The following is a 24,301-nucleotide window of genomic DNA, read 5'->3' on the forward strand; positions in this document are numbered from 1 at the left end:
GAATGACAAGCACACACTACCGCGACCTGCTGGTAGGAAGAGTTATTTCATCTCAGGCAGGCACAGAACGTACGTGCTAACTGGCCGTCGGCTGTAGTCTTTGCGGTGTGTTCAAGTGCAACTCGTCGGCCAAAACAAAGGTGACGCGAGGCGACGCAACAGGCGGCTTTCGTTGCCGCTGGATTTTTGATGTCGGCTTGGTGTGTCCCCAGCTTTACTGCTTACTTTCTAACAACAATACCAAACAACAGTATACTGTCAGTGGAAGAAGAGAAGGACTGCGATGGCTGGGAATCGAACCCAGGTCAACTGCTTGGAAGGCAGCTATGCTCACCACTATACCACCATCGCTTCGCGAAGAAGGTCTTCCCGCCAAATTCGCCAATTTTTCTGGGCATCGAGACTGAAGCGAGCCCTGCATTTAAAAAATGCATGGGACTGTCACCTCTACTTACTTATTTTTGATATTGTATCAAAATTGGATTTGATTGAAGGCCAATCTTAAGGCCCACACACAATCTAGTCTACTCAATCAACAATTACTGTCACAGAATCACTTTGTTACTGATGTTTTTTTCTAAGTTGCACCTAGTTTCCAAGTAACCAAGTATCATTGGTGGGCTCCCGCTGCCGAAAAGTGTCTTTCGTTGTCGGCAGGATTCGAACCTGCGCGGGGAGACCCCAATGGATTTCTAGTCCATCGCCTTAACCACTCGGCCACGACAACCTGTAAAACAACGGTTAATACCAATTTGCAAAAATGTCCTGAACTTTCCCAATTGCTGAGAAGAACAGGGCATATCAATGTAACGTACTTGTTCAGTTAAACGTCCACTTGCTTTTCTTGCCTTTGTGATAGTCGGTGCATTCTTTGCTTTGCGCTATCAGTGCTTGATCTTTTCAGTTCTCCTTGTAGCTGGGGACCTGTTTTTCCGCTCCCCTTTCCGCCGCTCGACGATATCCTCAGTCAGGGTCAGCAGTTCTCCTCCCCTGCTGAACGAAGCCTGAGCCAAACCCTGCTCTCCTTTTCTGAGTCGTCTAACAGTTTGCCAGAACTTCCACGATGCCAAAGGAAAGTCCTTCTCCATAGCCTCCCGGAAATCAACATATGGTATGAATATCACATTTCATGGACTAATTGTGAATTCTCCATTCTGCTGTGAAGTAACAACTTTTGTCTTTCTTGGTGAATAATAAGCAGCTGGTAGAAGACGCTAGCCTCCCCGTCGGGGAATCGAACCCCGGTCTTCCGCGTGACAAGCGGAGATACTGTCCACTATACTAACGAAGACTGCCGAGAGGACTGCCGAGAGGACTGCCGAGAGGACTGCCGAGAGGACTGCCGAGAGGACTGCCGAGAGGACTGCCGAGAGGACTGCCGATGCCTCGCAGACACATTCCAGATATCTAGCATGCTAAATATCTAGACCCGTCGGGGACTCCTGCCAGAAGCTACAGCCAATGAGAGCGCAAGACACGGGTTGAGGGGAAATCTGGGGTCACAGTAGGAACTTACTGCATGTCAAAACAGCAAGTTTGGCAGTATAGATATGGGATGACTTTGAAAGTCTTGTAGTGTGAACATAGCTATCTACATACTGACATGCCCTACTCCCCAAGAGTCTCCCTTTTATTGTGGTCATAATAGCTATTGGAGATGCCAGGGATTGAACCCGGGGCCTCATACATGCAAAGCATGCGCTCTACCACTGAGCTACATCCCCCGTGGTTTTTGGGAATGTTTGACAATTTATTCCAGACACCTGAATAAAAGAAGAAATCTGACTAAAACACTTACGGTTAATCTGGTACGTTGCTTTAAAACCTGCGAAATGCAACTGCGATGGCCTTAAATCAAACCGGGTAGAGTGCTTGCACGACTATACCAGCAATCGCAGTGGAAAAGTAGGACATATGCTGCCTTAAGGCCCTGGCACACCGAGCCGTCGGCCGGCCGGCGATGAGCGTCCGTCGGACTGTTTTTTCCGGTGTGTCCCGCACACTCTAGTCGACTCTAGTCTAGTTGAATCGGTGGTGCCGCCCGTCGGTGAGAGAAATCACTCTCATTGGCAGTTCAGCCTTTGGTTCAGCTTAAACAAATCAGTGCACTAGAAGAGAAAAGGACGTGAGGGAAAGCAAGCCAACGAGGAAAGTCCAGAGGAAAAACACAGAGGGCTCTTCCCATTTTTCTTCTTGATCTCACCTGATCATTCCAATACACGGATATTTTCACAACGACATGGCCATCCGGAGTAAAGCTATGTGGTCGGCAACTGCTTTATTTTATGTCCGTATCATAATAAAGGCTTGTATATCCGCCGTCCTCGGTCTTCCGGTTTCCCTTTTTGAATGACAAGCACACACTACCGCGACCTGCTGGTAGGAAGAGTTATTTCATCTCAGGCAGGCACAGAACGTACGTGCTAACTGGCCGTCGGCTGTAGTCTTTGCGGTGTGTTCAAGTGCAACTCGTCGGCCAAAACAAAGGTGACGCGAGGCGACGCAACAGGCGGCTTTCGTTGCCGCTGGATTTTTGATGTCGGCTTGGTGTGTCCCCAGCTTTACTGCTTACTTTCTAACAACAATACCAAACAACAGTATACTGTCAGTGGAAGAAGAGAAGGACTGCGATGGCTGGGAATCGAACCCAGGTCAACTGCTTGGAAGGCAGCTATGCTCACCACTATACCACCATCGCTTCGCGAAGAAGGTCTTCCCGCCAAATTCGCCAATTTTTCTGGGCATCGAGACTGAAGCGAGCCCTGCATTTAAAAAATGCATGGGACTGTCACCTCTACTTACTTATTTTTGATATTGTATCAAAATTGGATTTGATTGAAGGCCAATCTTAAGGCCCACACACAATCTAGTCTACTCAATCAACAATTACTGTCACAGAATCACTTTGTTACTGATGTTTTTTTCTAAGTTGCACCTAGTTTCCAAGTAACCAAGTATCATTGGTGGGCTCCCGCTGCCGAAAAGTGTCTTTCGTTGTCGGCAGGATTCGAACCTGCGCGGGGAGACCCCAATGGATTTCTAGTCCATCGCCTTAACCACTCGGCCACGACAACCTGTAAAACAACGGTTAATACCAATTTGCAAAAATGTCCTGAACTTTCCCAATTGCTGAGAAGAACAGGGCATATCAATGTAACGTACTTGTTCAGTTAAACGTCCACTTGCTTTTCTTGCCTTTGTGATAGTCGGTGCATTCTTTGCTTTGCGCTATCAGTGCTTGATCTTTTCAGTTCTCCTTGTAGCTGGGGACCTGTTTTTCCGCTCCCCTTTCCGCCGCTCGACGATATCCTCAGTCAGGGTCAGCAGTTCTCCTCCCCTGCTGAACGAAGCCTGAGCCAAACCCTGCTCTCCTTTTCTGAGTCGTCTAACAGTTTGCCAGAACTTCCACGATGCCAAAGGAAAGTCCTTCTCCGTAGCCTCCCGGAAATCAACATATGGTATGAATATCACATTTCATGGACTAATTGTGAATTCTCCATTCTGCTGTGAAGTAACAACTTTTGTCTTTCTTGGTGAATAATAAGCAGCTGGTAGAAGACGCTAGCCTCCCCGTCGGGGAATCGAACCCCGGTCTTCCGCGTGACAAGCGGAGATACTGTCCACTATACTAACGAGGACTGCCGAGAGGACTGCCGAGAGGACTGCCGATGCCTCGCAGACACATTCCAGATATCTAGCATGCTAAATATCTAGACCCGTCGGGGACTCCTGCCAGAAGCTACAGCCAATGAGAGCGCAAGACACGGGTTGAGGGGAAATCTGGGGTCACAGTAGGAACTTACTGCATGTCAAAACAGCAAGTTTGGCAGTATAGATATGGGATGACTTTGAAAGTCTTGTAGTGTGAACATAGCTATCTACATACTGACATGCCCTACTCCCCAAGAGTCTCCCTTTTATTGTGGTCATAATAGCTATTGGAGATGCCAGGGATTGAACCCGGGGCCTCATACATGCAAAGCATGCGCTCTACCACTGAGCTACATCCCCCGTGGTTTTTGGGAATGTTTGACAATTTATTCCAGACACCTGAATAAAAGAAGAAATCTGACTAAAACACTTACGGTTAATCTGGTACGTTGCTTTAAAACCTGCGAAATGCAACTGCGATGGCCTTAAATCAAACCGGGTAGAGTGCTTGCACGACTATACCAGCAATCGCAGTGGAAAAGTAGGACATATGCTGCCTTAAGGCCCTGGCACACCGAGCCGTCGGCCGGCCGGCGATGAGCGTCCGTCGGACTGTTTTTTCCGGTGTGTCCCGCACACTCTAGTCGACTCTAGTCTAGTTGAATCGGTGGTGCCGCCCGTCGGTGAGAGAAATCACTCTCATTGGCAGTTCAGCCTTTGGTTCAGCTTAAACAAATCAGTGCACTAGAAGAGAAAAGGACGTGAGGGAAAGCAAGCCAACGAGGAAAGTCCAGAGGAAAAACACAGAGGGCTCTTCCCATTTTTCTTCTTGATCTCACCTGATCATTCCAATACACGGATATTTTCACAACGACATGGCCATCCGGAGTAAAGCTATGTGGTCGGCAACTGCTTTATTTTATGTCCGTATCATAATAAAGGCTTGTATATCCGCCGTCCTCGGTCTTCCGGTTTCCCTTTTTGAATGACAAGCACACACTACCGCGACCTGCTGGTAGGAAGAGTTATTTCATCTCAGGCAGGCACAGAACGTACGTGCTAACTGGCCGTCGGCTGTAGTCTTTGCGGTGTGTTCAAGTGCAACTCGTCGGCCAAAACAAAGGTGACGCGAGGCGACGCAACAGGCGGCTTTCGTTGCCGCTGGATTTTTGATGTCGGCTTGGTGTGTCCCCAGCTTTACTGCTTACTTTCTAACAACAATACCAAACAACAGTATACTGTCAGTGGAAGAAGAGAAGGACTGCGATGGCTGGGAATCGAACCCAGGTCAACTGCTTGGAAGGCAGCTATGCTCACCACTATACCACCATCGCTTCGCGAAGAAGGTCTTCCCGCCAAATTCGCCAATTTTTCTGGGCATCGAGACTGAAGCGAGCCCTGCATTTAAAAAATGCATGGGACTGTCACCTCTACTTACTTATTTTTGATATTGTATCAAAATTGGATTTGATTGAAGGCCAATCTTAAGGCCCACACACAATCTAGTCTACTCAATCAACAATTACTGTCACAGAATCACTTTGTTACTGATGTTTTTTTCTAAGTTGCACCTAGTTTCCAAGTAACCAAGTATCATTGGTGGGCTCCCGCTGCCGAAAAGTGTCTTTCGTTGTCGGCAGGATTCGAACCTGCGCGGGGAGACCCCAATGGATTTCTAGTCCATCGCCTTAACCACTCGGCCACGACAACCTGTAAAACAACGGTTAATACCAATTTGCAAAAATGTCCTGAACTTTCCCAATTGCTGAGAAGAACAGGGCATATCAATGTAACGTACTTGTTCAGTTAAACGTCCACTTGCTTTTCTTGCCTTTGTGATAGTCGGTGCATTCTTTGCTTTGCGCTATCAGTGCTTGATCTTTTCAGTTCTCCTTGTAGCTGGGGACCTGTTTTTCCGCTCCCCTTTCCGCCGCTCGACGATATCCTCAGTCAGGGTCAGCAGTTCTCCTCCCCTGCTGAACGAAGCCTGAGCCAAACCCTGCTCTCCTTTTCTGAGTCGTCTAACAGTTTGCCAGAACTTCCACGATGCCAAAGGAAAGTCCTTCTCCGTAGCCTCCCGGAAATCAACATATGGTATGAATATCACATTTCATGGACTAATTGTGAATTCTCCATTCTGCTGTGAAGTAACAACTTTTGTCTTTCTTGGTGAATAATAAGCAGCTGGTAGAAGACGCTAGCCTCCCCGTCGGGGAATCGAACCCCGGTCTTCCGCGTGACAAGCGGAGATACTGTCCACTATACTAACGAGGACTGCCGAGAGGACTGCCGAGAGGCTTGCCGAGAGGCTTGCCGATGCCTCGCAGACACATTCCAGATATCTAGCATGCTAAATATCTAGACCCGTCGGGGACTCCTGCCAGAAGCTACAGCCAATGAGAGCGCAAGACACGGGTTGAGGGGAAATCTGGGGTCACAGTAGGAACTTACTGCATGTCAAAACAGCAAGTTTGGCAGTATAGATATGGGATGACTTTGAAAGTCTTATAGTGTGAACATAGCTATCTACATACTGACATGCCCTACTCCCCAAGAGTCTCCCTTTTATTGTGGTCATAATAGCTATTGGAGATGCCAGGGATTGAACCCGGGGCCTCATACATGCAAAGCATGCGCTCTACCACTGAGCTACATCCCCCGTGGTTTTTGGGAATGTTTGACAATTTATTCCAGACACCTGAATAAAAGAAGAAATCTGACTAAAACACTTACGGTTAATCTGGTACGTTGCTTTAAAACCTGCGAAATGCAACTGCGATGGCCTTAAATCAAACCGGGTAGAGTGCTTGCACGACTATACCAGCAATCACAGTGGAAAAGTAGGACATATGCTGCCTTAAGGCCCTGGCACACCGAGCCGTCGGCCGGCCGGCGATGAGCGTCCGTCGGACTGTTTTTTCCGGTGTGTCCCGCACACTCTAGTCGACTCTAGTCTAGTTGAATCGGTGGTGCCGCCCGTCGGTGAGAGAAATCACTCTCATTGGCAGTTCAGCCTTTGGTTCAGCTTAAACAAATCAGTGCACTAGAAGAGAAAAGGACGTGAGGGAAAGCAAGCCAACGAGGAAAGTCCAGAGGAAAAACACAGAGGGCTCTTCCCATTTTTCTTCTTGATCTCACCTGATCATTCCAATACACGGATATTTTCACAACGACATGGCCATCCGGAGTAAAGCTATGTGGTCGGCAACTGCTTTATTTTATGTCCGTATCATAATAAAGGCTTGTATATCCGCCGTCCTCGGTCTTCCGGTTTCCCTTTTTGAATGACAAGCACACACTACCGCGACCTGCTGGTAGGAAGAGTTATTTCATCTCAGGCAGGCACAGAACGTACGTGCTAACTGGCCGTCGGCTGTAGTCTTTGCGGTGTGTTCAAGTGCAACTCGTCGGCCAAAACAAAGGTGACGCGAGGCGACGCAACAGGCGGCTTTCGTTGCCGCTGGATTTTTGATGTCGGCTTGGTGTGTCCCCAGCTTTACTGCTTACTTTCTAACAACAATACCAAACAACAGTATACTGTCAGTGGAAGAAGAGAAGGACTGCGATGGCTGGGAATCGAACCCAGGTCAACTGCTTGGAAGGCAGCTATGCTCACCACTATACCACCATCGCTTCGCGAAGAAGGTCTTCCCGCCAAATTCGCCAATTTTTCTGGGCATCGAGACTGAAGCGAGCCCTGCATTTAAAAAATGCATGGGACTGTCACCTCTACTTACTTATTTTTGATATTGTATCAAAATTGGATTTGATTGAAGGCCAATCTTAAGGCCCACACACAATCTAGTCTACTCAATCAACAATTACTGTCACAGAATCACTTTGTTACTGATGTTTTTTTCTAAGTTGCACCTAGTTTCCAAGTAACCAAGTATCATTGGTGGGCTCCCGCTGCCGAAAAGTGTCTTTCGTTGTCGGCAGGATTCGAACCTGCGCGGGGAGACCCCAATGGATTTCTAGTCCATCGCCTTAACCACTCGGCCACGACAACCTGTAAAACAACGGTTAATACCAATTTGCAAAAATGTCCTGAACTTTCCCAATTGCTGAGAAGAACAGGGCATATCAATGTAACGTACTTGTTCAGTTAAACGTCCACTTGCTTTTCTTGCCTTTGTGATAGTCGGTGCATTCTTTGCTTTGCGCTATCAGTGCTTGATCTTTTCAGTTCTCCTTGTAGCTGGGGACCTGTTTTTCCGCTCCCCTTTCCGCCGCTCGACGATATCCTCAGTCAGGGTCAGCAGTTCTCCTCCCCTGCTGAACGAAGCCTGAGCCAAACCCTGCTCTCCTTTTCTGAGTCGTCTAACAGTTTGCCAGAACTTCCACGATGCCAAAGGAAAGTCCTTCTCCGTAGCCTCCCGGAAATCAACATATGGTATGAATATCACATTTCATGGACTAATTGTGAATTCTCCATTCTGCTGTGAAGTAACAACTTTTGTCTTTCTTGGTGAATAATAAGCAGCTGGTAGAAGACGCTAGCCTCCCCGTCGGGGAATCGAACCCCGGTCTTCCGCGTGACAAGCGGAGATACTGTCCACTATACTAACGAGGACTGCCGAGAGGACTGCCGAGAGGACTGCCGATGCCTCGCAGACACATTCCAGATATCTAGCATGCTAAATATCTAGACCCGTCGGGGACTCCTGCCAGAAGCTACAGCCAATGAGAGCGCAAGACACGGGTTGAGGGGAAATCTGGGGTCACAGTAGGAACTTACTGCATGTCAAAACAGCAAGTTTGGCAGTATAGATATGGGATGACTTTGAAAGTCTTGTAGTGTGAACATAGCTATCTACATACTGACATGCCCTACTCCCCAAGAGTCTCCCTTTTATTGTGGTCATAATAGCTATTGGAGATGCCAGGGATTGAACCCGGGGCCTCATACATGCAAAGCATGCGCTCTACCACTGAGCTACATCCCCCGTGGTTTTTGGGAATGTTTGACAATTTATTCCAGACACCTGAATAAAAGAAGAAATCTGACTAAAACACTTACGGTTAATCTGGTACGTTGCTTTAAAACCTGCGAAATGCAACTGCGATGGCCTTAAATCAAACCGGGTAGAGTGCTTGCACGACTATACCAGCAATCGCAGTGGAAAAGTAGGACATATGCTGCCTTAAGGCCCTGGCACACCGAGCCGTCGGCCGGCCGGCGATGAGCGTCCGTCGGACTGTTTTTTCCGGTGTGTCCCGCACACTCTAGTCGACTCTAGTCTAGTTGAATCGGTGGTGCCGCCCGTCGGTGAGAGAAATCACTCTCATTGGCAGTTCAGCCTTTGGTTCAGCTTAAACAAATCAGTGCACTAGAAGAGAAAAGGACGTGAGGGAAAGCAAGCCAACGAGGAAAGTCCAGAGGAAAAACACAGAGGGCTCTTCCCATTTTTCTTCTTGATCTCACCTGATCATTCCAATACACGGATATTTTCACAACGACATGGCCATCCGGAGTAAAGCTATGTGGTCGGCAACTGCTTTATTTTATGTCCGTATCATAATAAAGGCTTGTATATCCGCCGTCCTCGGTCTTCCGGTTTCCCTTTTTGAATGACAAGCACACACTACCGCGACCTGCTGGTAGGAAGAGTTATTTCATCTCAGGCAGGCACAGAACGTACGTGCTAACTGGCCGTCGGCTGTAGTCTTTGCGGTGTGTTCAAGTGCAACTCGTCGGCCAAAACAAAGGTGACGCGAGGCGACGCAACAGGCGGCTTTCGTTGCCGCTGGATTTTTGATGTCGGCTTGGTGTGTCCCCAGCTTTACTGCTTACTTTCTAACAACAATACCAAACAACAGTATACTGTCAGTGGAAGAAGAGAAGGACTGCGATGGCTGGGAATCGAACCCAGGTCAACTGCTTGGAAGGCAGCTATGCTCACCACTATACCACCATCGCTTCGCGAAGAAGGTCTTCCCGCCAAATTCGCCAATTTTTCTGGGCATCGAGACTGAAGCGAGCCCTGCATTTAAAAAATGCATGGGACTGTCACCTCTACTTACTTATTTTTGATATTGTATCAAAATTGGATTTGATTGAAGGCCAATCTTAAGGCCCACACACAATCTAGTCTACTCAATCAACAATTACTGTCACAGAATCACTTTGTTACTGATGTTTTTTTCTAAGTTGCACCTAGTTTCCAAGTAACCAAGTATCATTGGTGGGCTCCCGCTGCCGAAAAGTGTCTTTCGTTGTCGGCAGGATTCGAACCTGCGCGGGGAGACCCCAATGGATTTCTAGTCCATCGCCTTAACCACTCGGCCACGACAACCTGTAAAACAACGGTTAATACCAATTTGCAAAAATGTCCTGAACTTTCCCAATTGCTGAGAAGAACAGGGCATATCAATGTAACGTACTTGTTCAGTTAAACGTCCACTTGCTTTTCTTGCCTTTGTGATAGTCGGTGCATTCTTTGCTTTGCGCTATCAGTGCTTGATCTTTTCAGTTCTCCTTGTAGCTGGGGACCTGTTTTTCCGCTCCCCTTTCCGCCGCTCGACGATATCCTCAGTCAGGGTCAGCAGTTCTCCTCCCCTGCTGAACGAAGCCTGAGCCAAACCCTGCTCTCCTTTTCTGAGTCGTCTAACAGTTTGCCAGAACTTCCACGATGCCAAAGGAAAGTCCTTCTCCGTAGCCTCCCGGAAATCAACATATGGTATGAATATCACATTTCATGGACTAATTGTGAATTCTCCATTCTGCTGTGAAGTAACAACTTTTGTCTTTCTTGGTGAATAATAAGCAGCTGGTAGAAGACGCTAGCCTCCCCGTCGGGGAATCGAACCCCGGTCTTCCGCGTGACAAGCGGAGATACTGTCCACTATACTAACGAGGACTGCCGAGAGGACTGCCGAGAGGCTTGCCGAGAGGCTTGCCGAGAGGCTTGCCGATGCCTCGCAGACACATTCCAGATATCTAGCATGCTAAATATCTAGACCCGTCGGGGACTCCTGCCAGAAGCTACAGCCAATGAGAGCGCAAGACACGGGTTGAGGGGAAATCTGGGGTCACAGTAGGAACTTACTGCATGTCAAAACAGCAAGTTTGGCAGTATAGATATGGGATGACTTTGAAAGTCTTATAGTGTGAACATAGCTATCTACATACTGACATGCCCTACTCCCCAAGAGTCTCCCTTTTATTGTGGTCATAATAGCTATTGGAGATGCCAGGGATTGAACCCGGGGCCTCATACATGCAAAGCATGCGCTCTACCACTGAGCTACATCCCCCGTGGTTTTTGGGAATGTTTGACAATTTATTCCAGACACCTGAATAAAAGAAGAAATCTGACTAAAACACTTACGGTTAATCTGGTACGTTGCTTTAAAACCTGCGAAATGCAACTGCGATGGCCTTAAATCAAACCGGGTAGAGTGCTTGCACGACTATACCAGCAATCACAGTGGAAAAGTAGGACATATGCTGCCTTAAGGCCCTGGCACACCGAGCCGTCGGCCGGCCGGCGATGAGCGTCCGTCGGACTGTTTTTTCCGGTGTGTCCCGCACACTCTAGTCGACTCTAGTCTAGTTGAATCGGTGGTGCCGCCCGTCGGTGAGAGAAATCACTCTCATTGGCAGTTCAGCCTTTGGTTCAGCTTAAACAAATCAGTGCACTAGAAGAGAAAAGGACGTGAGGGAAAGCAAGCCAACGAGGAAAGTCCAGAGGAAAAACACAGAGGGCTCTTCCCATTTTTCTTCTTGATCTCACCTGATCATTCCAATACACGGATATTTTCACAACGACATGGCCATCCGGAGTAAAGCTATGTGGTCGGCAACTGCTTTATTTTATGTCCGTATCATAATAAAGGCTTGTATATCCGCCGTCCTCGGTCTTCCGGTTTCCCTTTTTGAATGACAAGCACACACTACCGCGACCTGCTGGTAGGAAGAGTTATTTCATCTCAGGCAGGCACAGAACGTACGTGCTAACTGGCCGTCGGCTGTAGTCTTTGCGGTGTGTTCAAGTGCAACTCGTCGGCCAAAACAAAGGTGACGCGAGGCGACGCAACAGGCGGCTTTCGTTGCCGCTGGATTTTTGATGTCGGCTTGGTGTGTCCCCAGCTTTACTGCTTACTTTCTAACAACAATACCAAACAACAGTATACTGTCAGTGGAAGAAGAGAAGGACTGCGATGGCTGGGAATCGAACCCAGGTCAACTGCTTGGAAGGCAGCTATGCTCACCACTATACCACCATCGCTTCGCGAAGAAGGTCTTCCCGCCAAATTCGCCAATTTTTCTGGGCATCGAGACTGAAGCGAGCCCTGCATTTAAAAAATGCATGGGACTGTCACCTCTACTTACTTATTTTTGATATTGTATCAAAATTGGATTTGATTGAAGGCCAATCTTAAGGCCCACACACAATCTAGTCTACTCAATCAACAATTACTGTCACAGAATCACTTTGTTACTGATGTTTTTTTCTAAGTTGCACCTAGTTTCCAAGTAACCAAGTATCATTGGTGGGCTCCCGCTGCCGAAAAGTGTCTTTCGTTGTCGGCAGGATTCGAACCTGCGCGGGGAGACCCCAATGGATTTCTAGTCCATCGCCTTAACCACTCGGCCACGACAACCTGTAAAACAACGGTTAATACCAATTTGCAAAAATGTCCTGAACTTTCCCAATTGCTGAGAAGAACAGGGCATATCAATGTAACGTACTTGTTCAGTTAAACGTCCACTTGCTTTTCTTGCCTTTGTGATAGTCGGTGCATTCTTTGCTTTGCGCTATCAGTGCTTGATCTTTTCAGTTCTCCTTGTAGCTGGGGACCTGTTTTTCCGCTCCCCTTTCCGCCGCTCGACGATATCCTCAGTCAGGGTCAGCAGTTCTCCTCCCCTGCTGAACGAAGCCTGAGCCAAACCCTGCTCTCCTTTTCTGAGTCGTCTAACAGTTTGCCAGAACTTCCACGATGCCAAAGGAAAGTCCTTCTCCGTAGCCTCCCGGAAATCAACATATGGTATGAATATCACATTTCATGGACTAATTGTGAATTCTCCATTCTGCTGTGAAGTAACAACTTTTGTCTTTCTTGGTGAATAATAAGCAGCTGGTAGAAGACGCTAGCCTCCCCGTCGGGGAATCGAACCCCGGTCTTCCGCGTGACAAGCGGAGATACTGTCCACTATACTAACGAGGACTGCCGAGAGGACTGCCGAGAGGACTGCCGATGCCTCGCAGACACATTCCAGATATCTAGCATGCTAAATATCTAGACCCGTCGGGGACTCCTGCCAGAAGCTACAGCCAATGAGAGCGCAAGACACGGGTTGAGGGGAAATCTGGGGTCACAGTAGGAACTTACTGCATGTCAAAACAGCAAGTTTGGCAGTATAGATATGGGATGACTTTGAAAGTCTTGTAGTGTGAACATAGCTATCTACATACTGACATGCCCTACTCCCCAAGAGTCTCCCTTTTATTGTGGTCATAATAGCTATTGGAGATGCCAGGGATTGAACCCGGGGCCTCATACATGCAAAGCATGCGCTCTACCACTGAGCTACATCCCCCGTGGTTTTTGGGAATGTTTGACAATTTATTCCAGACACCTGAATAAAAGAAGAAATCTGACTAAAACACTTACGGTTAATCTGGTACGTTGCTTTAAAACCTGCGAAATGCAACTGCGATGGCCTTAAATCAAACCGGGTAGAGTGCTTGCACGACTATACCAGCAATCGCAGTGGAAAAGTAGGACATATGCTGCCTTAAGGCCCTGGCACACCGAGCCGTCGGCCGGCCGGCGATGAGCGTCCGTCGGACTGTTTTTTCCGGTGTGTCCCGCACACTCTAGTCGACTCTAGTCTAGTTGAATCGGTGGTGCCGCCCGTCGGTGAGAGAAATCACTCTCATTGGCAGTTCAGCCTTTGGTTCAGCTTAAACAAATCAGTGCACTAGAAGAGAAAAGGACGTGAGGGAAAGCAAGCCAACGAGGAAAGTCCAGAGGAAAAACACAGAGGGCTCTTCCCATTTTTCTTCTTGATCTCACCTGATCATTCCAATACACGGATATTTTCACAACGACATGGCCATCCGGAGTAAAGCTATGTGGTCGGCAACTGCTTTATTTTATGTCCGTATCATAATAAAGGCTTGTATATCCGCCGTCCTCGGTCTTCCGGTTTCCCTTTTTGAATGACAAGCACACACTACCGCGACCTGCTGGTAGGAAGAGTTATTTCATCTCAGGCAGGCACAGAACGTACGTGCTAACTGGCCGTCGGCTGTAGTCTTTGCGGTGTGTTCAAGTGCAACTCGTCGGCCAAAACAAAGGTGACGCGAGGCGACGCAACAGGCGGCTTTCGTTGCCGCTGGATTTTTGATGTCGGCTTGGTGTGTCCCCAGCTTTACTGCTTACTTTCTAACAACAATACCAAACAACAGTATACTGTCAGTGGAAGAAGAGAAGGACTGCGATGGCTGGGAATCGAACCCAGGTCAACTGCTTGGAAGGCAGCTATGCTCACCACTATACCACCATCGCTTCGCAAAGAAGGTCTTCCCGCCAAATTCGCCAATTTTTCTGGGCATCGAGACTGAAGCGAGCCCTGCATTTAAAAAATGCATGGTAGTGTCACCTCTACTTACTTATTTTTGATATTGTATCAAAATTGGATTTGATTGAAGGCCAATCTTAAGGCCCACACACAATCTAGTCTACTCAATCAACAATTACTGTCACAGAATCACTTTGTTACTGATGTTTTTTTCTAAGTTGCACCTAGTTTCCAAGTAACCAAGTATCATTGGTGGGCTCCCGCTGCCGAAAAGTGTCTTTCGTTGTCGGCAGGATTCGTACCTGCGCGGGGAGACCCCAATGGATTTCTAGTCCATCGCCTTAACCACTCGGCCACGACAACCTGTAAAACAACGGTTAATACCAATTTGCAAAAATGTCCTGAACTTTCCCAATTGCTGAGAAGAACAGGGCATATCAATGTAACGTACTTGTTCAGTTAAACGTCCACTTACTTTTCTTGCCTTTGTGATAGTCGGTGCATTCTTTGCTTTGCGCTATCAGTGCTTGATCTTTTCAGTTCTCCTTGTAGCTGGGGACCTGTTTTTCCGCTCCCCTTTCCGCCGCTCGACGATATCCTCAGTCAGGGTCAGCAGTTCTCCTCCCCTGCTGAACGAAGCCTGAGCCAAACCCTGCTCTCCTTTTCTGAGTCGTCTAACAGTTTGCCAGAACTTCCACGATGCCAAAGGAAAGTCCTTCTCCGTAGCCTCCCGGAAATCAACATATGGTATGAATATCACATTTCATGGACTAATTGTGAATTCTCCATTCTGCTGTGAAGTAACAACTTTTGTCTTTCTTGGTGAATAATAAGCAGCTGGTAGAAGACGCTAGCCTCCCCGTCGGGGAATCGAACCCCGGTCTTCCGCGTGACAAGCGGAGATACTGTCCACTATACTAACGAGGACTGCCGAGAGGACTGCCGAGAGGACTGCCGATGCCTCGCAGACACATTCCAGATATCTAGCATGCTAAATATCTAGACCCGTCGGGGACTCCTGCCAGAAGCTACAGCCAATGAGAGCGCAAGACACGGGTTGAGGGGAAATCTGGGGTCACAGTAGGAACTTACTGCATGTCAAAACAGCAAGTTTGGCAGTATAGATATGGGATGACTTTGAAAGTCTTGTAGTGTGAACATAGCTATCTACATACTGACATGCCCTACTCCCCAAGAGTCTCCCTTTTATTGTGGTCATAATAGCTATTGGAGATGCCAGGGATTGAACCCGGGGCCTCATACATGCAAAGCATGCGCTCTACCACTGAGCTACATCCCCCGTGGTTTTTGGGAATGTTTGACAATTTATTCCAGACACCTGAATAAAAGAAGAAATCTGACTAAAACACTTACGGTTAATCTGGTACGTTGCTTTAAAACCTGCGAAATGCAACTGCGATGGCCTTAAATCAAACCGGGTAGAGTGCTTGCACGACTATACCAGCAATCGCAGTGGAAAAGTAGGACATATGCTGCCTTAAGGCCCTGGCACACCGAGCCGTCGGCCGGCCGGCGATGAGCGTCCGTCGGACTGTTTTTTCCGGTGTGTCCCGCACACTCTAGTCGACTCTAGTCTAGTTGAATCGGTGGTGCCGCCCGTCGGTGAGAGAAATCACTCTCATTGGCAGTTCAGCCTTTGGTTCAGCTTAAACAAATCAGTGCACTAGAAGAGAAAAGGACGTGAGGGAAAGCAAGCCAACGAGGAAAGTCCAGAGGAAAAACACAGAGGGCTCTTCCCATTTTTCTTCTTGATCTCACCTGATCATTCCAATACACGGATATTTTCACAACGACATGGCCATCCGGAGTAAAGCTATGTGGTCGGCAACTGCTTTATTTTATGTCCGTATCATAATAAAGGCTTGTATATCCGCCGTCCTCGGTCTTCCGGTTTCCCTTTTTGAATGACAAGCACACACTACCGCGACCTGCTGGTAGGAAGAGTTATTTCATCTCAGGCAGGCACAGAACGTACGTGCTAACTGGCCGTCGGCTGTAGTCTTTGCGGTGTGTTCAAGTGCAACTCGTCGGCCAAAACAAAGGTGACGCGAGGCGACGCAACAGGCGGCTTTCGTTGCCGCTGGATTTTTGATGTCGGCTTGGTGTGTCCCCAGCTTTACTGCTTACTTTCTAACAACAATACCAAACAACAGTATACTGTCAGTGGAAGAAGAGAAGGACTGCGATGGCTGGGAATCGAACCCAGGTCAACTGCTTGGAAGGCAGCTATGCTCACCACTATACCACCATCGCTTCGCGAAGAAGGTCTTCCCGCCAAATTCGCCAATTTTTCTGGGCATCGAGACTGAAGCGAGCCCTGCATTTAAAAAATGCATGGTAGTGTCACCTCTACTTACTTATTTTTGATATTGTATCAAAATTGGATTTGATTGAAGGCCAATCTTAAGGCCCACACACAATCTAGTCTACTCAATCAACAATTACTGTCACAGAATCACTTTGTTACTGATGTTTTTTTCTAAGTTGCACCTAGTTTCCAAGTAACCAAGTATCATTGGTGGGCTCCCGCTGCCGAAAAGTGTCTTTCGTTGTCGGCAGGATTCGAACCTGCGCGGGGAGACCCCAATGGATTTCTAGTCCATCGCCTTAACCACTCGGCCACGACAACCTGTAAAACAACGGTTAATACCAATTTGCAAAAATGTCCTGAACTTTCCCAATTGCTGAGAAGAACAGGGCATATCAATGTAACGTACTTGTTCAGTTAAACGTCCACTTGCTTTTCTTGCCTTTGTGATAGTCGGTGCATTCTTTGCTTTGCGCTATCAGTGCTTGATCTTTTCAGTTCTCCTTGTAGCTGGGGACCTGTTTTTCCGCTCCCCTTTCCGCCGCTCGACGATATCCTCAGTCAGGGTCAGCAGTTCTCCTCCCCTGCTGAACGAAGCCTGAGCCAAACCCTGCTCTCCTTTTCTGAGTCGTCTAACAGTTTGCCAGAACTTCCACGATGCCAAAGGAAAGTCCTTCTCCGTAGCCTCCCGGAAATCAACATATGGTATGAATATCACATTTCATGGACTAATTGTGAATTCTCCATTCTGCTGTGAAGTAACAACTTTTGTCTTTCTTGGTGAATAATAAGCAGCTGGTAGAAGACGCTAGCCTCCCCGTCGGGGAATCGAACCCCGGTCTTCCGCGTGACAAGCGGAGATACTGTCCACTATACTAACGAGGACTGCCGAGAGGACTGCCGAGAGGACTGCCGATGCCTCGCAGACACATTCCAGATATCTAGCATGCTAAATATCTAGACCCGTCGGGGACTCCTGCCAGAAGCTACAGCCAATGAGAGCGCAAGACACGGGTTGAGGGGAAATCTGGGGTCACAGTAGGAACTTACTGCATGTCAAAACAGCAAGTTTGGCAGTATAGATATGGGATGACTTTGAAAGTCTTGTAGTGTGAACATAGCTATCTACATACTGACATGCCCTACTCCCCAAGAGTCTCCCTTTTATTGTGGTCATAATAGCTATTGGAGATGCCAGGGATTGAACCCGGGGCCTCATACATGCAAAGCATGCGCTCTACCACTGAGCTACATCCCCCGTGGTTTTTGGGAATGTTTGACAATTTATTCCAGACACCTGAATAAAAGAAGAAATCTGACTAAAACACTTACGGTTAATCTGGTACGTTGCTTTAAAACCTGCGAAATGCAACTGCGATGGCCTTAAATCAAACCGGGTAGAGTGCTTGCACGACTATACCAGCAATCGCAGTGGAAAAGTAGGACATATGCTGCCTTAAGGCCCTGGCACACCGAGCCGTCGGCCGGCCGGCGATGAGCGTCCGTCGGACTGTTTTTTCCGGTGTGTCCCGCACACTCTAGTCGACTCTAGTCTAGTTGAATCGGTGGTGCCGCCCGTCGGTGAGAGAAATCACTCTCATTGGCAGTTCAGCCTTTGGTTCAGCTTAAACAAATCAGTGCACTAGAAGAGAAAAGGACGTGAGGGAAAGCAAGCCAACGAGGAAAGTCCAGAGGAAAAACACAGAGGGCTCTTCCCATTTTTCTTCTTGATCTCACCTGATCATTCCAATACACGGATATTTTCACAACGACATGGCCATCCGGAGTAAAGCTATGTGGTCGGCAACTGCTTTATTTTATGTCCGTATCATAATAAAGGCTTGTATATCCGCCGTCCTCGGTCTTCCGGTTTCCCTTTTTGAATGACAAGCACACACTACCGCGACCTGCTGGTAGGAAGAGTTATTTCATCTCAGGCAGGCACAGAACGTACGTGCTAACTGGCCGTCGGCTGTAGTCTTTGCGGTGTGTTCAAGTGCAACTCGTCGGCCAAAACAAAGGTGACGCGAGGCGACGCAACAGGCGGCTTTCGTTGCCGCTGGATTTTTGATGTCGGCTTGGTGTGTCCCCAGCTTTACTGCTTACTTTCTAACAACAATACCAAACAACAGTATACTGTCAGTGGAAGAAGAGAAGGACTGCGATGGCTGGGAATCGAACCCAGGTCAACTGCTTGGAAGGCAGCTATGCTCACCACTATACCACCATCGCTTCGCGAAGAAGGTCTTCCCGCCAAATTCGCCAATTTTTCTGGGCATCGAGACTGAAGCGAGCCCTGCATTTAAAAAATGCATGGTAGTGTCACCTCTACTTACTTATTTTTGATATTGTATCAAAATTGGATTTGATTGAAGGCCAATCTTAAGGCCCACACACAATCTAGTCTACTCAATCAACAATTACTGTCACAGAATCACTTTGTTACTGATGTTTTTTTCTAAGTTGCACCTAGTTTCCAAGTAACCAAGTATCATTGGTGGGCTCCCGCTGCCGAAAAGTGTCTTTCGTTGTCGGCAGGATTCGAACCTGCGCGGGGAGACCCCAATGGATTTCTAGTCCATCGCCTTAACCACTCGGCCACGACAACCTGTAAAACAACGGTTAATACCAATTTGCAAAAATGTCCTGAACTTTCCCAATTGCTGAGAAGAACAGGGCATATCAATGTAACGTACTTGTTCAGTTAAACGTCCACTTGCTTTTCTTGCCTTTGTGATAGTCGGTGCATTCTTTGCTTTGCGCTATCAGTGCTTGATCTTTTCAGTTCTCCTTGTAGCTGGGGACCTGTTTTTCCGCTCCCCTTTCCGCCGCTCGACGATATCCTCAGTCAGGGTCAGCAGTTCTCCTCCCCTGCTGAACGAAGCCTGAGCCAAACCCTGCTCTCCTTTTCTGAGTCGTCTAACAGTTTGCCAGAACTTCCACGATGCCAAAGGAAAGTCCTTCTCCGTAGCCTCCCGGAAATCAACATATGGTATGAATATCACATTTCATGGACTAATTGTGAATTCTCCATTCTGCTGTGAAGTAACAACTTTTGTCTTTCTTGGTGAATAATAAGCAGCTGGTAGAAGACGCTAGCCTCCCCGTCGGGGAATCGAACCCCGGTCTTCCGCGTGACAAGCGGAGATACTGTCCACTATACTAACGAGGACTGCCGAGAGGACTGCCGAGAGGACTGCCGATGCCTCGCAGACACATTCCAGATATCTAGCATGCTAAATATCTAGACCCGTCGGGGACTCCTGCCAGAAGCTACAGCCAATGAGAGCGCAAGACACGGGTTGAGGGGAAATCTGGGGTCACAGTAGGAACTTACTGCATGTCAAAACAGCAAGTTTGGCAGTATAGATATGGGATGACTTTGAAAGTCTTGTAGTGTGAACATAGCTATCTACATACTGACATGCCCTACTCCCCAAGAGTCTCCCTTTTATTGTGGTCATAATAGCTATTGGAGATGCCAGGGATTGAACCCGGGGCCTCATACATGCAAAGCATGCGCTCTACCACTGAGCTACATCCCCCGTGGTTTTTGGGAATGTTTGACAATTTATTCCAGACACCTGAATAAAAGAAGAAATCTGACTAAAACACTTACGGTTAATCTGGTACGTTGCTTTAAAACCTGCGAAATGCAACTGCGATGGCCTTAAATCAAACCGGGTAGAGTGCTTGCACGACTATACCAGCAATCGCAGTGGAAAAGTAGGACATATGCTGCCTTAAGGCCCTGGCACACCGAGCCGTCGGCCGGCCGGCGATGAGCGTCCGTCGGACTGTTTTTTCCGGTGTGTCCCGCACACTCTAGTCGACTCTAGTCTAGTTGAATCGGTGGTGCCGCCCGTCGGTGAGAGAAATCACTCTCATTGGCAGTTCAGCCTTTGGTTCAGCTTAAACAAATCAGTGCACTAGAAGAGAAAAGGACGTGAGGGAAAGCAAGCCAACGAGGAAAGTCCAGAGGAAAAACACAGAGGGCTCTTCCCATTTTTCTTCTTGATCTCACCTGATCATTCCAATACACGGATATTTTCACAACGACATGGCCATCCGGAGTAAAGCTATGTGGTCGGCAACTGCTTTATTTTATGTCCGTATCATAATAAAGGCTTGTATATCCGCCGTCCTCGGTCTTCCGGTTTCCCTTTTTGAATGACAAGCACACACTACCGCGACCTGCTGGTAGGAAGAGTTATTTCATCTCAGGCAGGCACAGAACGTACGTGCTAACTGGCCGTCGGCTGTAGTCTTTGCGGTGTGTTCAAGTGCAACTCGTCGGCCAAAACAAAGGTGACGCGAGGCGACGCAACAGGCGGCTTTCGTTGCCGCTGGATTTTTGATGTCGGCTTGGTGTGTCCCCAGCTTTACTGCTTACTTTCTAACAACAATACCAAACAACAGTATACTGTCAGTGGAAGAAGAGAAGGACTGCGATGGCTGGGAATCGAACCCAGGTCAACTGCTTGGAAGGCAGCTATGCTCACCACTATACCACCATCGCTTCGCGAAGAAGGTCTTCCCGCCAAATTCGCCAATTTTTCTGGGCATCGAGACTGAAGCGAGCCCTGCATTTAAAAAATGCATGGTAGTGTCACCTCTACTTACTTATTTTTGATATTGTATCAAAATTGGATTTGATTGAAGGCCAATCTTAAGGCCCACACACAATCTAGTCTACTCAATCAACAATTACTGTCACAGAATCACTTTGTTACTGATGTTTTTTTCTAAGTTGCACCTAGTTTCCAAGTAACCAAGTATCATTGGTGGGCTCCCGCTGCCGAAAAGTGTCTTTCGTTGTCGGCAGGATTCGAACCTGCGCGGGGAGACCCCAATGGATTTCTAGTCCATCGCCTTAACCACTCGGCCACGACAACCTGTAAAACAACGGTTAATACCAATTTGCAAAAATGTCCTGAACTTTCCCAATTGCTGAGAAGAACAGGGCATATCAATGTAACGTACTTGTTCAGTTAAACGTCCACTTGCTTTTCTTGCCTTTGTGATAGTCGGTGCATTCTTTGCTTTGCGCTATCAGTGCTTGATCTTTTCAGTTCTCCTTGTAGCTGGGGACCTGTTTTTCCGCTCCCCTTTCCGCCGCTCGACGATATCCTCAGTCAGGGTCAGCAGTTCTCCTCCCCTGCTGAACGAAGCCTGAGCCAAACCCTGCTCTCCTTTTCTGAGTCGTCTAACAGTTTGCCAGAACTTCCACGATGCCAAAGGAAAGTCCTTCTCCGTAGCCTCCCGGAAATCAACATATGGTATGAATATCACATTTCATGGACTAATTGTGAATTCTCCATTCTGCTGTGAAGTAACAACTTTTGTCTTTCTTGGTGAATAATAAGCAGCTGGTAGAAGACGCTAGCCTCCCCGTCGGGGAATCGAACCCCGGTCTTCCGCGTGACAAGCGGAGATACTGTCCACTATACTAACGAGGACTGCCGAGAGGACTGCCGAGAGGACTGCCGATGCCTCGCAGACACATTCCAGATATCTAGCATGCTAAATATCTAGACCCGTCGGGGACTCCTGCCAGAAGCTACAGCCAATGAGAGCGCAAGACACGGGTTGAGGGGAAATCTGGGGTCACAGTAGGAACTTACTGCATGTCAAAACAGCAAGTTTGGCAGTATAGATATGGGATGACTTTGAAAGTCTTGTAGTGTGAACATAGCTATCTACATACTGACATGCCCTACTCCCCAAGAGTCTCCCTTTTATTGTGGTCATAATAGCTATTGGAGATGCCAGGGATTGAACCCGGGGCCTCATACATGCAAAGCATGCGCTCTACCACTGAGCTACATCCCCCGTGGTTTTTGGGAATGTTTGACAATTTATTCCAGACACCTGAATAAAAGAAGAAATCTGACTAAAACACTTACGGTTAATCTGGTACGTTGCTTTAAAACCTGCGAAATGCAACTGCGATGGCCTTAAATCAAACCGGGTAGAGTGCTTGCACGACTATACCAGCAATCGCAGTGGAAAAGTAGGACATATGCTGCCTTAAGGCCCTGGCACACCGAGCCGTCGGCCGGCCGGCGATGAGCGTCCGTCGGACTGTTTTTTCCGGTGTGTCCCGCACACTCTAGTCGACTCTAGTCTAGTTGAATCGGTGGTGCCGCCCGTCGGTGAGAGAAATCACTCTCATTGGCAGTTCAGCCTTTGGTTCAGCTTAAACAAATCAGTGCACTAGAAGAGAAAAGGACGTGAGGGAAAGCAAGCCAACGAGGAAAGTCCAGAGGAAAAACACAGAGGGCTCTTCCCATTTTTCTTCTTGATCTCACCTGATCATTCCAATACACGGATATTTTCACAACGACATGGCCATCCGGAGTAAAGCTATGTGGTCGGCAACTGCTTTATTTTATGTCCGTATCATAATAAAGGCTTGTATATCCGCCGTCCTCGGTCTTCCGGTTTCCCTTTTTGAATGACAAGCACACACTACCGCGACCTGCTGGTAGGAAGAGTTATTTCATCTCAGGCAGGCACAGAACGTACGTGCTAACTGGCCGTCGGCTGTAGTCTTTGCGGTGTGTTCAAGTGCAACTCGTCGGCCAAAACAAAGGTGACGCGAGGCGACGCAACAGGCGGCTTTCGTTGCCGCTGGATTTTTGATGTCGGCTTGGTGTGTCCCCAGCTTTACTGCTTACTTTCTAACAACAATACCAAACAACAGTATACTGTCAGTGGAAGAAGAGAAGGACTGCGATGGCTGGGAATCGAACCCAGGTCAACTGCTTGGAAGGCAGCTATGCTCACCACTATACCACCATCGCTTCGCGAAGAAGGTCTTCCCGCCAAATTCGCCAATTTTTCTGGGCATCGAGACTGAAGCGAGCCCTGCATTTAAAAAATGCATGGTAGTGTCACCTCTACTTACTTATTTTTGATATTGTATCAAAATTGGATTTGATTGAAGGCCAATCTTAAGGCCCACACACAATCTAGTCTACTCAATCAACAATTACTGTCACAGAATCACTTTGTTACTGATGTTTTTTTCTAAGTTGCACCTAGTTTCCAAGTAACCAAGTATCATTGGTGGGCTCCCGCTGCCGAAAAGTGTCTTTCGTTGTCGGCAGGATTCGAACCTGCGCGGGGAGACCCCAATGGATTTCTAGTCCATCGCCTTAACCACTCGGCCACGACAACCTGTAAAACAACGGTTAATACCAATTTGCAAAAATGTCCTGAACTTTCCCAATTGCTGAGAAGAACAGGGCATATCAATGTAACGTACTTGTTCAGTTAAACGTCCACTTGCTTTTCTTGCCTTTGTGATAGTCGGTGCATTCTTTGCTTTGCGCTATCAGTGCTTGATCTTTTCAGTTCTCCTTGTAGCTGGGGACCTGTTTTTCCGCTCCCCTTTCCGCCGCTCGACGATATCCTCAGTCAGGGTCAGCAGTTCTCCTCCCCTGCTGAACGAAGCCTGAGCCAAACCCTGCTCTCCTTTTCTGAGTCGTCTAACAGTTTGCCAGAACTTCCACGATGCCAAAGGAAAGTCCTTCTCCGTAGCCTCCCGGAAATCAACATATGGTATGAATATCACATTTCATGGACTAATTGTGAATTCTCCATTCTGCTGTGAAGTAACAACTTTTGTCTTTCTTGGTGAATAATAAGCAGCTGGTAGAAGACGCTAGCCTCCCCGTCGGGGAATCGAACCCCGGTCTTCCGCGTGACAAGCGGAGATACTGTCCACTATACTAACGAGGACTGCCGAGAGGACTGCCGAGAGGACTGCGGAGAGGACTGCCGAG

The 24,301-nt window shown here is 47.9% G+C and overlaps 41 non-coding genes across 41 annotated transcripts; all 41 read right to left on the bottom strand.

The window, feature by feature from the left end:
- Positions 1 to 279: 279 nt before the first annotated feature.
- Positions 280 to 351, bottom strand: trnag-ucc (transfer RNA glycine (anticodon UCC)). The gene has a single exon. It is a non-coding gene; the product is annotated as a tRNA-Gly (tRNA).
- A 294-nt stretch (positions 352 to 645) lies between these two features.
- trnas-aga (transfer RNA serine (anticodon AGA)) lies at positions 646 to 727 on the bottom strand. The gene has a single exon. It is a non-coding gene; the product is annotated as a tRNA-Ser (tRNA).
- A 925-nt stretch (positions 728 to 1,652) lies between these two features.
- trnaa-ugc (transfer RNA alanine (anticodon UGC)) lies at positions 1,653 to 1,724 on the bottom strand. Its single transcript has one exon. It is a non-coding gene; the product is annotated as a tRNA-Ala (tRNA).
- A 902-nt stretch (positions 1,725 to 2,626) lies between these two features.
- On the bottom strand, positions 2,627 to 2,698 carry trnag-ucc (transfer RNA glycine (anticodon UCC)). Its single transcript has one exon. It is a non-coding gene; the product is annotated as a tRNA-Gly (tRNA).
- Positions 2,699 to 2,992: 294 nt separating this feature from the next.
- On the bottom strand, positions 2,993 to 3,074 carry trnas-aga (transfer RNA serine (anticodon AGA)). Its single transcript has one exon. It is a non-coding gene; the product is annotated as a tRNA-Ser (tRNA).
- A 492-nt stretch (positions 3,075 to 3,566) lies between these two features.
- trnad-guc (transfer RNA aspartic acid (anticodon GUC)) lies at positions 3,567 to 3,638 on the bottom strand. Its single transcript has one exon. It is a non-coding gene; the product is annotated as a tRNA-Asp (tRNA).
- A 301-nt stretch (positions 3,639 to 3,939) lies between these two features.
- Positions 3,940 to 4,011, bottom strand: trnaa-ugc (transfer RNA alanine (anticodon UGC)). Its single transcript has one exon. It is a non-coding gene; the product is annotated as a tRNA-Ala (tRNA).
- Positions 4,012 to 4,913: 902 nt separating this feature from the next.
- On the bottom strand, positions 4,914 to 4,985 carry trnag-ucc (transfer RNA glycine (anticodon UCC)). The gene has a single exon. It is a non-coding gene; the product is annotated as a tRNA-Gly (tRNA).
- A 294-nt stretch (positions 4,986 to 5,279) lies between these two features.
- trnas-aga (transfer RNA serine (anticodon AGA)) lies at positions 5,280 to 5,361 on the bottom strand. Its single transcript has one exon. It is a non-coding gene; the product is annotated as a tRNA-Ser (tRNA).
- Positions 5,362 to 5,853: 492 nt separating this feature from the next.
- On the bottom strand, positions 5,854 to 5,925 carry trnad-guc (transfer RNA aspartic acid (anticodon GUC)). The gene has a single exon. It is a non-coding gene; the product is annotated as a tRNA-Asp (tRNA).
- A 313-nt stretch (positions 5,926 to 6,238) lies between these two features.
- On the bottom strand, positions 6,239 to 6,310 carry trnaa-ugc (transfer RNA alanine (anticodon UGC)). Its single transcript has one exon. It is a non-coding gene; the product is annotated as a tRNA-Ala (tRNA).
- A 902-nt stretch (positions 6,311 to 7,212) lies between these two features.
- On the bottom strand, positions 7,213 to 7,284 carry trnag-ucc (transfer RNA glycine (anticodon UCC)). Its single transcript has one exon. It is a non-coding gene; the product is annotated as a tRNA-Gly (tRNA).
- A 294-nt stretch (positions 7,285 to 7,578) lies between these two features.
- Positions 7,579 to 7,660, bottom strand: trnas-aga (transfer RNA serine (anticodon AGA)). The gene has a single exon. It is a non-coding gene; the product is annotated as a tRNA-Ser (tRNA).
- Positions 7,661 to 8,152: 492 nt separating this feature from the next.
- On the bottom strand, positions 8,153 to 8,224 carry trnad-guc (transfer RNA aspartic acid (anticodon GUC)). The gene has a single exon. It is a non-coding gene; the product is annotated as a tRNA-Asp (tRNA).
- A 301-nt stretch (positions 8,225 to 8,525) lies between these two features.
- On the bottom strand, positions 8,526 to 8,597 carry trnaa-ugc (transfer RNA alanine (anticodon UGC)). The gene has a single exon. It is a non-coding gene; the product is annotated as a tRNA-Ala (tRNA).
- A 902-nt stretch (positions 8,598 to 9,499) lies between these two features.
- trnag-ucc (transfer RNA glycine (anticodon UCC)) lies at positions 9,500 to 9,571 on the bottom strand. Its single transcript has one exon. It is a non-coding gene; the product is annotated as a tRNA-Gly (tRNA).
- Positions 9,572 to 9,865: 294 nt separating this feature from the next.
- trnas-aga (transfer RNA serine (anticodon AGA)) lies at positions 9,866 to 9,947 on the bottom strand. The gene has a single exon. It is a non-coding gene; the product is annotated as a tRNA-Ser (tRNA).
- Positions 9,948 to 10,439: 492 nt separating this feature from the next.
- trnad-guc (transfer RNA aspartic acid (anticodon GUC)) lies at positions 10,440 to 10,511 on the bottom strand. Its single transcript has one exon. It is a non-coding gene; the product is annotated as a tRNA-Asp (tRNA).
- Positions 10,512 to 10,836: 325 nt separating this feature from the next.
- On the bottom strand, positions 10,837 to 10,908 carry trnaa-ugc (transfer RNA alanine (anticodon UGC)). The gene has a single exon. It is a non-coding gene; the product is annotated as a tRNA-Ala (tRNA).
- A 902-nt stretch (positions 10,909 to 11,810) lies between these two features.
- On the bottom strand, positions 11,811 to 11,882 carry trnag-ucc (transfer RNA glycine (anticodon UCC)). The gene has a single exon. It is a non-coding gene; the product is annotated as a tRNA-Gly (tRNA).
- Positions 11,883 to 12,176: 294 nt separating this feature from the next.
- trnas-aga (transfer RNA serine (anticodon AGA)) lies at positions 12,177 to 12,258 on the bottom strand. Its single transcript has one exon. It is a non-coding gene; the product is annotated as a tRNA-Ser (tRNA).
- A 492-nt stretch (positions 12,259 to 12,750) lies between these two features.
- trnad-guc (transfer RNA aspartic acid (anticodon GUC)) lies at positions 12,751 to 12,822 on the bottom strand. The gene has a single exon. It is a non-coding gene; the product is annotated as a tRNA-Asp (tRNA).
- Positions 12,823 to 13,123: 301 nt separating this feature from the next.
- On the bottom strand, positions 13,124 to 13,195 carry trnaa-ugc (transfer RNA alanine (anticodon UGC)). Its single transcript has one exon. It is a non-coding gene; the product is annotated as a tRNA-Ala (tRNA).
- Positions 13,196 to 14,097: 902 nt separating this feature from the next.
- Positions 14,098 to 14,169, bottom strand: trnag-ucc (transfer RNA glycine (anticodon UCC)). Its single transcript has one exon. It is a non-coding gene; the product is annotated as a tRNA-Gly (tRNA).
- Positions 14,170 to 15,037: 868 nt separating this feature from the next.
- trnad-guc (transfer RNA aspartic acid (anticodon GUC)) lies at positions 15,038 to 15,109 on the bottom strand. Its single transcript has one exon. It is a non-coding gene; the product is annotated as a tRNA-Asp (tRNA).
- A 301-nt stretch (positions 15,110 to 15,410) lies between these two features.
- On the bottom strand, positions 15,411 to 15,482 carry trnaa-ugc (transfer RNA alanine (anticodon UGC)). The gene has a single exon. It is a non-coding gene; the product is annotated as a tRNA-Ala (tRNA).
- A 902-nt stretch (positions 15,483 to 16,384) lies between these two features.
- On the bottom strand, positions 16,385 to 16,456 carry trnag-ucc (transfer RNA glycine (anticodon UCC)). Its single transcript has one exon. It is a non-coding gene; the product is annotated as a tRNA-Gly (tRNA).
- A 294-nt stretch (positions 16,457 to 16,750) lies between these two features.
- trnas-aga (transfer RNA serine (anticodon AGA)) lies at positions 16,751 to 16,832 on the bottom strand. Its single transcript has one exon. It is a non-coding gene; the product is annotated as a tRNA-Ser (tRNA).
- A 492-nt stretch (positions 16,833 to 17,324) lies between these two features.
- Positions 17,325 to 17,396, bottom strand: trnad-guc (transfer RNA aspartic acid (anticodon GUC)). The gene has a single exon. It is a non-coding gene; the product is annotated as a tRNA-Asp (tRNA).
- Positions 17,397 to 17,697: 301 nt separating this feature from the next.
- trnaa-ugc (transfer RNA alanine (anticodon UGC)) lies at positions 17,698 to 17,769 on the bottom strand. The gene has a single exon. It is a non-coding gene; the product is annotated as a tRNA-Ala (tRNA).
- A 902-nt stretch (positions 17,770 to 18,671) lies between these two features.
- Positions 18,672 to 18,743, bottom strand: trnag-ucc (transfer RNA glycine (anticodon UCC)). The gene has a single exon. It is a non-coding gene; the product is annotated as a tRNA-Gly (tRNA).
- Positions 18,744 to 19,037: 294 nt separating this feature from the next.
- trnas-aga (transfer RNA serine (anticodon AGA)) lies at positions 19,038 to 19,119 on the bottom strand. The gene has a single exon. It is a non-coding gene; the product is annotated as a tRNA-Ser (tRNA).
- Positions 19,120 to 19,611: 492 nt separating this feature from the next.
- trnad-guc (transfer RNA aspartic acid (anticodon GUC)) lies at positions 19,612 to 19,683 on the bottom strand. The gene has a single exon. It is a non-coding gene; the product is annotated as a tRNA-Asp (tRNA).
- Positions 19,684 to 19,984: 301 nt separating this feature from the next.
- Positions 19,985 to 20,056, bottom strand: trnaa-ugc (transfer RNA alanine (anticodon UGC)). The gene has a single exon. It is a non-coding gene; the product is annotated as a tRNA-Ala (tRNA).
- Positions 20,057 to 20,958: 902 nt separating this feature from the next.
- On the bottom strand, positions 20,959 to 21,030 carry trnag-ucc (transfer RNA glycine (anticodon UCC)). The gene has a single exon. It is a non-coding gene; the product is annotated as a tRNA-Gly (tRNA).
- Positions 21,031 to 21,324: 294 nt separating this feature from the next.
- On the bottom strand, positions 21,325 to 21,406 carry trnas-aga (transfer RNA serine (anticodon AGA)). The gene has a single exon. It is a non-coding gene; the product is annotated as a tRNA-Ser (tRNA).
- Positions 21,407 to 21,898: 492 nt separating this feature from the next.
- Positions 21,899 to 21,970, bottom strand: trnad-guc (transfer RNA aspartic acid (anticodon GUC)). Its single transcript has one exon. It is a non-coding gene; the product is annotated as a tRNA-Asp (tRNA).
- Positions 21,971 to 22,271: 301 nt separating this feature from the next.
- On the bottom strand, positions 22,272 to 22,343 carry trnaa-ugc (transfer RNA alanine (anticodon UGC)). Its single transcript has one exon. It is a non-coding gene; the product is annotated as a tRNA-Ala (tRNA).
- A 902-nt stretch (positions 22,344 to 23,245) lies between these two features.
- Positions 23,246 to 23,317, bottom strand: trnag-ucc (transfer RNA glycine (anticodon UCC)). The gene has a single exon. It is a non-coding gene; the product is annotated as a tRNA-Gly (tRNA).
- Positions 23,318 to 23,611: 294 nt separating this feature from the next.
- trnas-aga (transfer RNA serine (anticodon AGA)) lies at positions 23,612 to 23,693 on the bottom strand. Its single transcript has one exon. It is a non-coding gene; the product is annotated as a tRNA-Ser (tRNA).
- A 492-nt stretch (positions 23,694 to 24,185) lies between these two features.
- Positions 24,186 to 24,257, bottom strand: trnad-guc (transfer RNA aspartic acid (anticodon GUC)). The gene has a single exon. It is a non-coding gene; the product is annotated as a tRNA-Asp (tRNA).
- Between the last annotated feature and the right edge of the window lie 44 nt (positions 24,258 to 24,301).

The sequence above is a fragment of the Sebastes fasciatus genome, chromosome 11, assembly GCF_043250625.1.
Source record: "Sebastes fasciatus isolate fSebFas1 chromosome 11, fSebFas1.pri, whole genome shotgun sequence".
Lineage (NCBI taxonomy): Eukaryota > Metazoa > Chordata > Actinopteri > Perciformes > Sebastidae > Sebastes > Sebastes fasciatus.